Below are 14,111 nucleotides of genomic sequence, written 5' to 3'. Positions count from 1 at the left end.
ATGAAGAGAATTGATGCCAAGTTTACTGCCTCCCAGAGACCCTGCCTATTGTATATCTGACCTGAGGTTATCAGCAATTAAAACCTGGTCTACTAACTTAAGAATTTCCCTAAAGCTTATTTTTATTTTTTGTTAATTACAGTTTTAGAACTTTCTACATAATCTGTTGTATTTTGAATTAAATCTTTTCTATTTAGAGAAGAAAATTAACAGTGAAAAGTTGTTTTGATGTATTCATTTAAATGCAGGGTGTATATATACTGTTGCTGAAATTGCTTGGGATTTTTGTTTTTCACTAATAACTTTTCTGGGTCATCATCCTTTTTAGTGAGCTGAAAAATGAACAAACCTGGTAGTTAATTGTGATTTTTTCCCCTCCCTTTTAATCAAATCTTATTTTTAAAAAAATTCACAATCAACCATGTCACCATTGTAAGCTTTTCTTATTTGTACAAATTCCACAACACCAGGTACTCTTTGTCTTTCTTTAAAGGCCAAGATTTTTCTAAATGCTGGAAATTTGGCTTGAATCGTCTTCAAAATAGTCATTAAATGCAATCAAGTTTATTGCCCAAGTACTGTCAAAGTCAAATGGGTAGTCATAGTCTGCATGCACAATTCCTTTCCATCCATTCCCTGTTTTCTTGATAATTGTATTTGATAACCACTGGTACGATTATTTATATTTTGAGTACAGGAAAGTATTGTTTGATTATCATTTATTTTCATCTTCCTTTATTGTTTGCTTCCTATTTATAGAAGTTCTTGATTTAAAATGCAGAAAATAGCAATTTAAGCCATTTTCCTCAGTCAGCCCTTGAATAAGCATAACCTCATACAAATATTGTTCTGTACCCAAGTGAACTATAGAATGACTATGCAACTAATTCCCTTGATGATCATGTTCAGTGTAAGATGTATTAGCACACATTTTGTTTATCAGACCAAAAGAACATCCCATGTTGAGGTTTTCCCTGTAGTAATCAAGGTTAAAGACAGAGCAAGACAGCATTCCCTTCAGAGGATACATGAACAAAATGAACTCAACAGATGTTTAAGACTAACCTATAGTACCAATTCCTTTCTATGATATACTTCTAACATGATCTGACTTTGTCAGTGTAGCTAGTCAAAATGAATATTTGTTCAAAACCTGTAGTTTAATTTGCCACAAGATCTTTCCTCCACATAATACTCTCAAGGGTCAGACCCTTGGCTGGGGTAAATTAGTGATACTCATTTACTCTACCTGAGGATCTGGCCTATGTTGTGTACCTATGTTGACATGCCTGGGAGGCATTTAACGTCTCATGTTCTAATACATAGAGTATGCTTTTTAATTACATTCATTCTTACTGTGTCATAAGTGTAACATAAAAATGTGAATCTGATATTTTAATTACTTCTTGGATAAAAGATTCCTCGAATCCAAATGCAGAAAGGACCACTGTAATCATCTAGTCTAACCTCCTCTATAACACGGGCCATAGAACTCTCCCAAAACAATTACTAGATCATATCTTTTAGAAAAACATCTAATCTTGATTTTTAAATTGTCAATGATGGAGAATCCACCACAACCTATGGTAAGTTATTCCAATGGTTAATTATTCTTACTGTTAAACATTCCTTATTTCCAGTCTGAATTTGTCTAGCTTCAACTTCCAGCCAATGGATCGTGTTACACCTTTCTATACTAGATTGAAGAACCCATTATTAAATATTTGTTCCCCAACTAATAGGCTGTAATCAAGTCTCTTCTTGACCTTCCCTTTGTTAAGCTAAATAGATAGACTCAAGGAGCTCTATCACTATAAGGCAAGCTGTCTAATCCTTTAATCTTTCTTGTGGTTCTTCTCTGAACCCTCTCCAATTTATCAACATCTTTCTTGAATTGTGGACACCAGGTTTGTGACCACAAAAATGTCTAACATTCCAGATATTTTTCTTTACAATTACAGTGAATGCTGCTTAATAGCATCCCTGATATTAACAAGTTCCAGTTAACAGCACACTTTACTGGGACCCAATCCCGCCCCATTGACTTTCACAGTAATGGGATTTGGATATTGGTAACAGCGTGCCACATACTGAGAACCCTTTTTGGGAGAAAGGCTCCTGCCTCAGGCAGGTCTGTGGGGCTGCAGATGGGGAAGAAACCACTGGGACATGCCTTCCTTGGCTGCAGCCCTGCAAACCTGCCTGCACCTGCGGACTGCACAAGAGTTAAGGGATTGGGGCACCCGCATCCGCTCCTAATGGGGGAGCCTCTGTTGGGGAGGGGGCTGCAGCCTGGATGCCAGGCTTTCTGCGGGGATCAGGGGCGCTGGAGGGGTTGCAGAGTTGCATAGTCCCTCTCCCTGCTGCTGCCCTCCCCACGCTAAGCCCCAATATCCAGGCTGCAGTCCCCATCCCCGCCTCTCTCTTGCCCACAGGCAGGTTTGTGGGGCTGAGGTCAGGGAAGGTAGGTCCCAATGCTTCCTTCCCTGGCTGCAGTGCCTCAAATCTGCCGTCTGCTCATTGGTAACTGCCAGATAATGGCAATTCTTTGCTGGCATCTGAGGGGTTACTAATCAGCAGAATGTATGGTATTATTTCTCCTTTGTTTATTAGAATTCTCTTTCTTGCCACAATGAGGATGTACCCTACTATGCCCTGGCACAACTGACTGGAATGGAAATGAGCATTCCACCCAATTTGGCAAGCAGGTGAGCACAGAGATTTAGTTGTTGTTAGTCTCAAGGGATTCCTGAGAGATGCTGTCACTGATGATGGCGCATCGTACTATGCCTATAGCTGGGAACTGTGGGTTATACTCACTGTGGGGCAGCATGTGGGGGATAGATGGAACCCACTAAGGATGTTTGTTGTGTGGGTGTGTGTATGTGTGCATCTCCATGTATTTATAGTTCTATTAAAAAAAATCCCCTTTCACAAGGTGGCAGGTATGGAGAGGAAGGATGGTCCAGTGATTAGGGCACTGATCTAGGATGGGAACGACTCAGACTCAATTCCCTGCTTCAGCCAGCGTGGCACCATCCACCTTTCCATACTTTCTAATAGGGTATTTTTAAATTATTGAAAAAATTGCCGTTGTTTTCCCTGCTGCTTTACTTCCTCTAGCTAACAGGAAGTCAAAAGGATAACAATACCACCTATCACTGGGGAGAAAAGACAACAAAAGGAAAATAAAGAAACGGAACAAACATGAGTCGATATCTTTCTATAAATGACTGCAGTGTTGTGCAGTGATTGTTCAAAGTCCTACAGCTTACATGGTTTAAGGCAATTTCTACAGAAATGTCTGTGGAATACTTCATCTCAGAGTCCGCAATACCACTCTGAGGCCTGTGGGAGGCTATAGGTCAGCAATACTCCTACTTCTGCTCGTATTATTCCAAAATGGCGTTCTGCAGTTGTGACCATGACCCAGGTGACTGTGTGTTCCTGAAAACTGTGATTGGATCTTGAACTGTGATCAAGGCTTGTCCTGGTGTCCCTGTGGTTTTACAAACATGGATATTTTGTCCCTGTTTTTGTAACCCCTGCAGACCCTGGTCACCTCTTGGGTAGCTGAGCACATACATATGAGCATACCTATATATTGCTACTTGTCCTCTGCACAAAGCCAACCAGTGAGTTCCCTACTCCTCTCCTATCAAATCTCTTCCCTGAGTTGCCCAAACAATGCTATGCTCATATCCCCAAACCTCTATCAGCACTGTCCCCTGAACTGGGTAGGGGAAGAACATTTATGGAGTTCATGGATGGGTTGTGTTTTCTCTACTGTCAGAAGCACGATAACAGTTTTTGGCTGGTTTTGATTGTTGTGAACAATTGCAGTGACTGTTTCTCATTATTCAGATGCATCATGTATTGTTGCTTATGTTGTTCAAAATGTGGCTTGTTTGTTTTATTTTTAAAAAGTGAGTCCATCATTTTTGTCCTCTCTCCTGGTGGCATTAGTAATGTATTGCAAACAGCTATGCCTTTGTATTTATCCTTGAGTAAAAGTACGCTTTCTCTAGTGTATACCTGAAACAATTTTTTTTTTAGTAAAGTTTCTTAATTTATAAGATGGTCCTCAAAAAGCCATTGATTCTAAGTTCTCTGTTTTGCTCTTTTTCTCGAAGTTGAATTTCTTTATTTCATTTCCTTACTCTATGGCCTGGTCTACACTGGGGGGGGAGGGGGGGTGTCAATCTAAGATACGCAGCTTCAGCTACGAGAATAGCGTATCTGAAGTCGACATATCTTAGATCGACTTACAATCACTTACTTCGCGTCCTCACGGCGCGGGATCGACAGCCGCAGCTCCCCCGTCGACTCCGCTTCTGCCTCTCACCGTGGTGGAGTTCCGGAGTCAACAGCAGAGCGATCGGGCATTGATTTATTGCGTCTACACTAGATGTGATAAATCGATCCCCGATAGATCGATCACTACCCGCCGATCCGGCGGGTAGTGTAGACATACCCTATTTTAAGTTCACAGCTATGACGGACGTAGTTACAGTCAGAGACTTCTATCAGTACTAACATCTTCACTGTAGACTTTGGGATAAATAGACTTCTCCATTTACCACTGAAGTGTGTGGAAAAACAGCCTATAACATGATTGAACTCCATTGATTTTTCATAAAAGATTAATAAGATGATACAGGTCTAAAGCTTTGCAAAATTTGCAATAAATTTCTGTGGCGATTTGTACAAGACTTACTTTGGAAAGCGGGCATAAAAGGAATGTAAATACAAGTTGAGTTATATTGAGGGTAATGAGGACTATGAAACTTTTTGATTGATCATTTTGAGCCTCGTATATCAGATGCTGCCAAAATAACATTGGGTTGATTTCAGTATATTTTTAGGTGTCTAATTTTTATAGGGGATTTTTGTATTTTTTTCAGTGCATTATTTATCCTAACTATCCATCCGTCCAGGCTTTTATAATAGCACCCACTGCTATTATAGTATATGAGCACCACTCAAGTTAAAAACCAAATGTACAAATTACCTGAGACCTTGTTTTCTTCCCTGTTTTCCCCTCAGGCAATTGTTCAAACATGAACACTTGTGTTTACTTAAATCATATTGGGTTCCATCCACAGTACAACCTTAAGCCATGTTGCAACCATGTCAGGATACGACTGTGTTGTACTGGGTTCCATGCGTTGGTTATAGTTATAGTATAGATGCGACCTAAAAGTTGTGAATTGGCTATGTGGGGTGCAGCATCAATGGTAACCTTTTGCATGTGTCCTTCTGTATATACAGCAGAAAATCACTCTGTGAAGAATATCTGTAGCTCCCCCTTGCCTTCCCACTGCATGACTCCACAAGCCACAACCGTCCATGGGGATAAACAATAGGCTACATCTGTTACTCATCCTCCTTGCTTGTGTTTGTGGCTGCAGCTCAGATTCACGGACTGAAGACTCGCCAGGTTGGACTGAGGATTCTGTCCTTCAGCACCTAAGTTTGTTGTGTGGCACAAAGCCCTTTTATGGTTTTCTTTTCTTCCCTAGGCGTTCACACTATACAGGAACGGGATGTTTACTAAACGCCCCAGTTAAGAGAGGCTGTCTCTATTTTTCTTTTTACGAATAGAATTAAAAGGTGTTTCCCTATTTTCTCCCTCACTCTCAGTATTTACAACTTTCCAATGTTGGCAGATACGTTAATTACTAAACTCTTCTTGCTGAGCTCCATAAACATAGGGTCCTTGGTGTATAGGCCAGGAATTCAGGAAACCTGAGTTCAGTTCCTGACACTGACAGTGAAACACTGTGAGATCTTGGGCAAATCACTTACCCTCTCAATTAACTCCTTTGTAAAATGGGGATGATAAGGTTTACCCACTTTTGTAAAGACTCCCACTGATGTCAGAAATCTTTGGATTAGGTGTGAGATTTCACTGATTTCACTTAAGTTGCAATCTGATAAAAAATTGCACTGCGATTGTGGTTGCATAGAATTTTCCAGAAACTTTTACATTGTTTTATTTGTGAATGAAATAAAATACTAGTTTTAGTGCTACTTTATGTAAGTGTCACTATTTTTAATCAAATCTGTAGCTCAGTGCCAGATGCCATTTCAGATGTCTGGTTTTGCAAAAAAAACTCTGCTCCTACTATTATCTTCATGTCATATGCACTATCTACATTAACTTCAGAATAAGATGCAGAATTTTCTTTTAAGATCATATGAACAACATAGTTTACTAGAAATTGCAATAATTTTTTGCCATAGTTTTTGCAACCTATGTATATCATTATATTAAAGATAAATAGGCTTGGCAGAATTTTGATTTTTATTATTTTATAATTTCAACAGATATGTGTTTAAAGCATTTTTTTATTTTTATGAATTTAAATTTTCACAATTATTGGAAATTATGGAGGGATCAGACAATTATTTAATGATACTAGATGTTGAGATTAAAAAAGTTTAAGTTTTATAAATTGTTAAAACACAAATTGTCAACATAATATGTCAAAATATACAAAATATCCTTAAATCAACAAATCATACTTGTTTTTACTATTCATTCACTTGTCCATTTGTAAAAAGACTAATTCAAAAGTGTAAATCTCTGGATTTTGACTCTAAGAAGTTCTCAAGCAGAACTTGATATGCCTATCTGTAAATTTTGATTATTGATGAAAATATTTTTTCATTGTGTGTGGTGAAAATGATATTTACTGACATTATTGATAAAAATCTAATCCTTCCAAGCCTAAAGATAACCTAGAAAGGAAGCCTTCACATTGAGCCAAGCACAGAAAAATTAGCTCACTATCTCCTCACTAGCCAGGCAATGTGGGGAGAGGAGAATTCAGTACATAAAATAAGTCTAAACAATCCTCTTTAAAAAAATTCTTTATAGCTCCAGTAAAGTCAGTGTTTGTTATTGACATCACCGATACCAGAACACTCCTCAGAACACTGAGGTGGCCCATAAGGGCACCAGAAAGACTTGCATGTTTTCCTGCACAGGGCAGAATTTTCAAAGGTTCTTGTTTATTGTCATCTTCATGGGTGCTTTATATATGAAACAATAAGCATTTTCCTCTGGGCTTTATGGGCTGACACAGCTGAGCTGGGATGTCCTACAATGGTGCACTCTGGGGTGTCAACAGTGAATCCAGAAGTAGTAGGAGTAATAAATTGCCTCCTTCCAAAAGGTTATTTCTGGGTTGATTTTTTTTTTTCCATACGCACCCTGGGCACTCAGAACTTATTTCGGTGGTTTGGCTCAGTGTTTAGATTTTCTTTGCAGGGTGCCGTCTATTCTAAAAACTAAATTGAAATCCTTCTGGTCACCTATTAAATGTGATGGTCTTGTGGATTATACAATATTTGTTTTCTTTGGAAGTATAGTTTGCTAAGAGAAACAGCTATTTCCATTCTAGCTTTCTGTTCCTTCCTATCATATGCACCGATGGTAAATAGACTTAAAAAAGAAAGTCCAAATAAGGTTGATGTGCTGGTGCTTTGCAACAGATATGTTACTTGTGATAGGATGTTGACCCCACACCAGCCCTGAAAGAGTTAAGGTGGTTCAGAAAGGGCTAATTAACCTAGTAGGATACACCTGGTGGAGATTTAGGCTTAATTTATAAGCTTTAATTGAAAATGGAGCCCATCTCAGCAGGAGAAGGTTGGGACTTGTATAAAGCCAGGAAGTGAGAGCAGAAGGGGCTGCAGCATAGAGGTCTGCAGTCATTCTCTGGGCCTACTGAGGAGAGAAGGAGGAAACCTGGGGGAAAGAGGGGAACAGAAACCTGGGATCCTGACCTGGAGGGAAGGGCTGATCCACAGGGATGATGGAGAAGAAAGCCTCTGGAGGGGGGAGTAGGAAGAAGCCCAGGGAAACAACTGCAAAGGTTGAGACTGTGCCAACCGAGGCTGCTGATTGTAGGATTCTTTTGCTGGAACCCAGAGTAGTGGGCAAGTCCGGGTTCCTGTCCCAGCCACTGGGAAAGTGGCACAGTCTTTAATGGGAAGACTGCCTAGAATGGCACCTCGACAGCTAGTCCAGTGAGACTTTGTTACCCCGGAAGGGGAAAACTGTATAGTGACCTGGCTGAAGGGCTGAGTCACAAAGGGGAAGCATTGTGACTCCTAGCGAACAAGAGGGGCCATAGCGCAAGAGAAGGATGGGGGCATCAGACCAGACAGAGCTAATCCCCAGATGCAGCCACAAAGGGGTTCTCCACCTGTGAGTAAACCCTGGTACATTGCTATTAAGATCAGTCGCTGCTGACTTAGTGTTCATTTTATGGAAATGACATGTTGGTCCCTTAAGGAGCTTTGGACAACATATGTTATTGCTTCAGGTTCCTTACTTGACAGTGCAGTCTGGAGGTAGCATTTGTACACTTAGTAGAAGTAGTTTATATCTTCTGTGTAGATATGCTGTTTGGAGATAATGTTTCCATTATCTCTGTTTATTCTGATAGAATGTACTTACTGTTGGACCAAGTCCTGACTGCTTATGCAGGGTGTCAAAGGGCCTAACACCTGAGAAACTATAAGCTTCCATTTTGTAGGTGAGAAAAAGCATCTGCACAGGATGACTCAGCATCCTCTGTGGGCTCCAGATGGACACAGAGGAACATGAAATAGAAGAGTGTGTATTGCCTCCAAATGAGGGTGTAGCTGCTGGGTCTTCACGTGATGTGGATCCAGATCCATGTGAAGTAGGTGGGAAGCAGCTTGCTGCCTTCATTGCTCCCTCCACCTCTGTCTCCAAGAATAACTGGAAATGGAATGGTTGTGTGGGTGCCCTGCCACTACAACATGTGCCAAGGCTGTGATTTTGTTCCAGGGAGGCGGTGTGGTCCTATGTGCAGAATATGAAACCAGGAGACTTTGGTACTATTCCCTATTCTGCCATTGGCTGACTCACTGTGTGACTTTAGCCAAGGCACTTAACTTTTATTTGCCTTAGGTGCTCCAGCTGTTAAATGGGAATGACATGTACCCAGCTTTGTACAGTACTTGGAGATCTACAGGTGAAAGGTGCTACATAAGAATTATTATTATTTCTACATCCCCATGGTGGAGCAGTTGATTTTTGTGTGAACAAAGTCCTTTTCATTAGGCCTTTTCTCATCTTTTCAAAATGGGGTTCATGATTCATTTGCCTCACATTTTCAGGTGAGGAGCGGAATCATTCTCTCTTCTGGTTACATTATGAGAGATCTCTGTGCATGGTTTTTCTTACTAAAATTTGTGATTTTTTTTTCAAATGGGCCTAATTCATTCCTTATGTGCAATAATGTTTTTACTTTGTTTGATTTATGCTTCTGAAGGAAGCAGCCCAACAGGAATATATGGACTGCTCTATGCCAAAAATAATAGAAAAATATTCATGTATTTAAAGGAAGAACCCCCACCCCCCAACAATAAACAAATTCAAATCCAGACCCACATTTGCCAATAAATTATTAGGATGTTATGTAACAGCAGTTTAATACAGAGTAACTTACTGTAGCTCAGTAGCGGTACACTGCATCCTGTGGGCATACAATAGATTGTTTCCTTGAGAAATATCATTATTAATGTGTCACTCTAAAGGATGTCCTCTTACAGGTTATGTCAAACCCAGTTGGAGATGTCAATGTAGGGAATCTTACAAGTAGCACACACAGCAGTAACAGGTTGGTATGCACATTTCCCCCACTCTTTTTGTCCTACCTCATCACCTCAAGAGTCAGCATTCATCCAGAGGTTCCCTATAAAAGTCCCCCTGCAAATTAGATGGTTATATTTTAAAAATGGAAAAACAGGGACACTTCTATAGCAATAGACTCATAGATTTTATGGCCAGGGACCATCATGATTATCTAGTCTGACCTCCTGCACATTGCAGGCCACAGAACCTCACCCACCCACTCCTGTAATAGACCCCTAACCTCTGGCTGAGTTACTGAAGGACTCAAATCATGATTTAAAGACTTCAAGTTACAGAGATTCAACCAGTTACATTAGTTTAAACTTGCAAGAGACCCATGTCCCATGCTGCAAAGGAAGGCCAAAACCTCCCAGGGTCCCTGCCAATCTGACTTTGGGGACAATTCCTTCCTGATCTCAAATATGGAGATCAGTTGGACCCAGAGCATGTTGGCAAGACCCACCAGGCAGATACTACAGTGAGTTATTTCCTAGGTAACTCAGAGCCCTCCCCATCCAGTGTCCCATCTCCAGCTACTGGGGATATTTACTACTAGCAAGTTGCCAATGGGCCACATGCCATTGTAACCATCCGATGGTTAGAAACATCTGTCTAATTTCAGGCCTAAACTTCATATCTATTGGCATATAACTTAAATAACTCCTCCTCCTTCCTGGTATTTATCCCTCTGATGTATTCATAGAGAGCAATCATATATCTCTCTTCAGCCTTTGTTTGGTTAGGTTAAACAAGCCAAGCTTCTTGAGTCTCCTCTCATAAGTTAGGTTTTCCATTCCTCTGATTATCCTAGTCGCCTTTCTCTGCGCTTGTTCCAGTTTGAATTCATCTTTCTTAAACACGAGACCTTTCCCTCAAATGCTCTTCTTGCCCCCTTCCTGTTGCCTCAGAACTACTCATTTACCTGTTCTGGTAGATTAAAGGGCCATCCAATGGTACTGACTTTGTACAGAGATTAAGCTCAGCTGCAAAGGGTCTTCCAAAAGTAGTTGTTTGTTAATACAGTATTGAGCTGAGGGTGCCTAGCACTAGCAGACTTGTGCCCTCATCTTTCAGACATAGTCACTGGCCCAAAATAACTTCCATTCTCCTGAACAGAACTGTAATCAGACCACAAAGACACAGTCAGAGATCACAGAAACCTTTGGCCTACTGAAAATCATGTTACTGGAGAGAGATGTGTAAGCAGAGTCAGAATGAGCTCTCCCCTTACATCTGGTGGTGAGCTGTGGAAAAGGAATTCAGGGGCTGATCTCATTTGCATGGGCACACCCACCCTGCCTAGCATGATGGGACTGCTTGCCCAAATAGTCACTTTGGCTGCTGTGGGATCCCCAGTTTCTTTGTTATTGGGGCAGGAGTAATAAAGCGTTGTTATCCTGGTTACATGAATCAAGGATGGTAGAACTGTACTTGGCATTTTATGATGGAGGGACTCACCCTCAACTAAGTAGCACTCACTAGGCATGGGTTCCAAAATCCAGTGAATTGAGAGAGGCTGGCGGCAGGTATTTGTAACACCACTTTTACCTCTCCTTTCTCCACTGTGCAATAACAGAGCTAATTTTGACTCCACTTAGGAGTCTTTTTATATGCTCCAGAGCTGAAATCATTGGTACCTAGGTCTAAGCATTAGACCTACTTTGGGCTAAGAGTATCAGAGGGGTAGCCATGTTAGTCTGAATCTGTAAAAAGCAACAGAGGGTCCTGTGGCACCTTTGAGACTAACAGAAGTACTGGGAGCATAAGCTTTCGTGGGTAAGAACCTCACTTCTTGCATCTGAAGAAGTGAGGTTCTTACCCACGAAAGCTTATGCTCCCAGTACTTCTGTTAGTCTTAAAGGTGCCACAGGACCCTCTGTTGCTTTGGGCTAAGAGTGCACCAGCACTGAGGCTCCCCTACTACCAGCTAAAATCACTGAGAGCTGAGGTCACTAAAGAGCTGAAGTTAGTAAGAACTGAGATCACTGAGGGCTGTGTTAAGTAGTGGGAGGGGGCTTGAAGACAAGTTGGTGAGTGGCTAGAAGGATGGCTAGTGGAGAGGAGTGGATAGCAGGGCAGCTGGTGGAGAGGTGCAGCTGGTGGTGAAGACTGCAGCAGAACCCCAGGGAGAGGTGTGGCAATCGGCTGTCAGCTCGAGCAGCAGAGCATGTATTATGTCCCCCATGCCTCCCCCCACAACTTCCACCCAGGCTGGGAGGGAAACTCTGCAGAGGAACTCTTGAACTCTGGGGGCTGCACTGACCAAGGTCAGAAACTGTGGGTGGGGTGACTGTTGAGTTGCTGGACTTAACACCCTGAGGGGAAAAGGACATTGCCAAACTTACTTAGGGGTGGGTCCTTTGCTCATGGTTTGTGTTATGAATCCTGTTTGTGGTGTTTCCCCAACATAATGCCACATTGTTTCCCTCCTTTATTAAAATACTTTTGCTACACTCAGACTCCGTGCTTGCGAGAGGGGAAGTATTGCCTCTTAGAGGCGCCCAGGGGCCAGGTCACTGGGTGGGGGCTCGAGACAGTTTTGCATTGTGTTATTGAAACGGAACCCCTAGATACTGAACCCAGCCCTTGTTGCTGCCAACTTTGACAGGCAGAAGGGGTACAGATGCTTTTCTAACATGTACCAGAGAAAGTGTGTGAGGTCTTTGCAGTAACCTGTGTGTTACATAAAGTGACCTGTAAACAAGCAAAGGATACAGAATCACCAGGAAGGAAGGCCAAGAAGAGGTTGGAGCTGTTGAGAAGCAGCTTTGCCAATAGATGTAGAGACTGTTTTCTGGTTTCAGAGAAATGTTGGCATACAGTGCAAAGATACGTGGCCTTAGAAACATCATGCTACTGCCCCTGTGTCTGTAACTTCACTCCTGAAAATAACGAAAGGTTTTGATGCAGTAAAATCACCTAGGGGACACCTATGTAGTCCGCACAGGCAGTGGAATGCAGTTTGTTTTACAAGAGGAACTCATTTAAAGTGACTTATTTATATAATTGTTAGCCATGTTACCAGGTAGGCCCTGGCAATCTGTGTTACTGTCTTCATCCACTAAGGTGATAGAGCATTTGATTAGCCTAATCCAATATTGGAAAAGTTGCAACTTAGGTGACGCAAAAGAAAGCAGTTAACTGCAGAAGAAGGGAGGAGAGAACAACCCGTCTCCCCCCTGCCAATCTCCAATACCCAGACCACCCCTCTTCTCCCAACCAAACAAAAAAATACAAAGTTTTCCGAGCTTTTGCTTGGGACAGTTCTTTTTTTTTCTAAACTGCCTCATACCTTTCTAATCGGCTCTGTGTAGATGAGCTCTGCAAATCTGTTACTGGCAATTTAATATGTAGTCCACTCTATGGGCTTGTAGTGGGGTGGCTGCCCCACCCCTGCAGAACAAGGGTTGAAAGCAGCCCTGGAGAGGGCTGTGGCTGGAAAAAAAGTGTTAAAAGCAGCCCAGCTAGGCTGAGAGGGGAAGCAGCCACAGCTGTGACCAGCTCAAGCTGGGCCCAGCTGGCCCTTATAAGCAGACTGGGAGCCAGGAGCTGGAGGAGTCTCTCTCTAGCCTGGCTGCCTGGGAGCTCAGGGTACTAGGAGTAGAGCAGAGCAGGGCTGGGGAAAGGCAAGAGGAGCTGGAGAGCTCCAGCCTGGCAACTCCCCAGGCTGCAGGCCTTGCCAAAAGCCAAAGCAGGTATGGAGGGTTGCAGAGGCGCAGCCTGGGGTTAGGCAGAGGCAGCTGGTCTGACCCCCTTGCCAACGATAAGTGGCCATGACAGACTGCAGTTTGCCCCAGTGAGTGGGAGCTAGATGATGACTGGCAGTAGCCACTGAGGCAAGGTGGGTTTAGAGAGTTGGGGGTTCCCCTGAGAGGGGAGACCCAGAGTGTGGGGGTACTGCTGGGGCAGAACCCTGAGGTAAAGGGCACTGGGGTCCAAGAGGGATATGGGGGCCTGGGGCAGGTGAGCCGCCGCCAGCAGAGGACGCTCTGAGCTGGAAGAGAGCTAATTCCCAGAGCAACCAGCAGGAGGCACCGCGCCAGTGAGTCGTTGCTTCGCTACAGGGCTATATTCTATTATACTGCCATGAAGATGAGAAGATAGCTAATTAATTTGTATTTCATTAAGGTTAGTCTTAAATTGCAAGCATAAAGGAGGGACTAGTGATTGTGTACTATATGGGTGTGAATTATATTTTGATGGTTCCACACATCTTCACTAAATTTTGTATGTGTGCTGTAACCAGGGGGAACAAACAGGTTTTAAACTTAGTCATCTCTTTTCCAAGATGAAAAGTCCCAGTCTTATTAATCTCACCTCATATGGCAGCAGTTCCATACCCCTAATAATTTTTGTTGCCCTTTTCCGAACCTTTTCCCATTGCAATATATCTTTTTGGAGCTGGGGAAACCACATCTGCACGCAGTGTTCAAGA

Source organism: Malaclemys terrapin, chromosome 8 (assembly GCF_027887155.1).
Source record: "Malaclemys terrapin pileata isolate rMalTer1 chromosome 8, rMalTer1.hap1, whole genome shotgun sequence".
NCBI lineage: Eukaryota > Metazoa > Chordata > Testudines > Emydidae > Malaclemys > Malaclemys terrapin.
Note: the sequence above shows the minus strand (reverse complement) of the source record.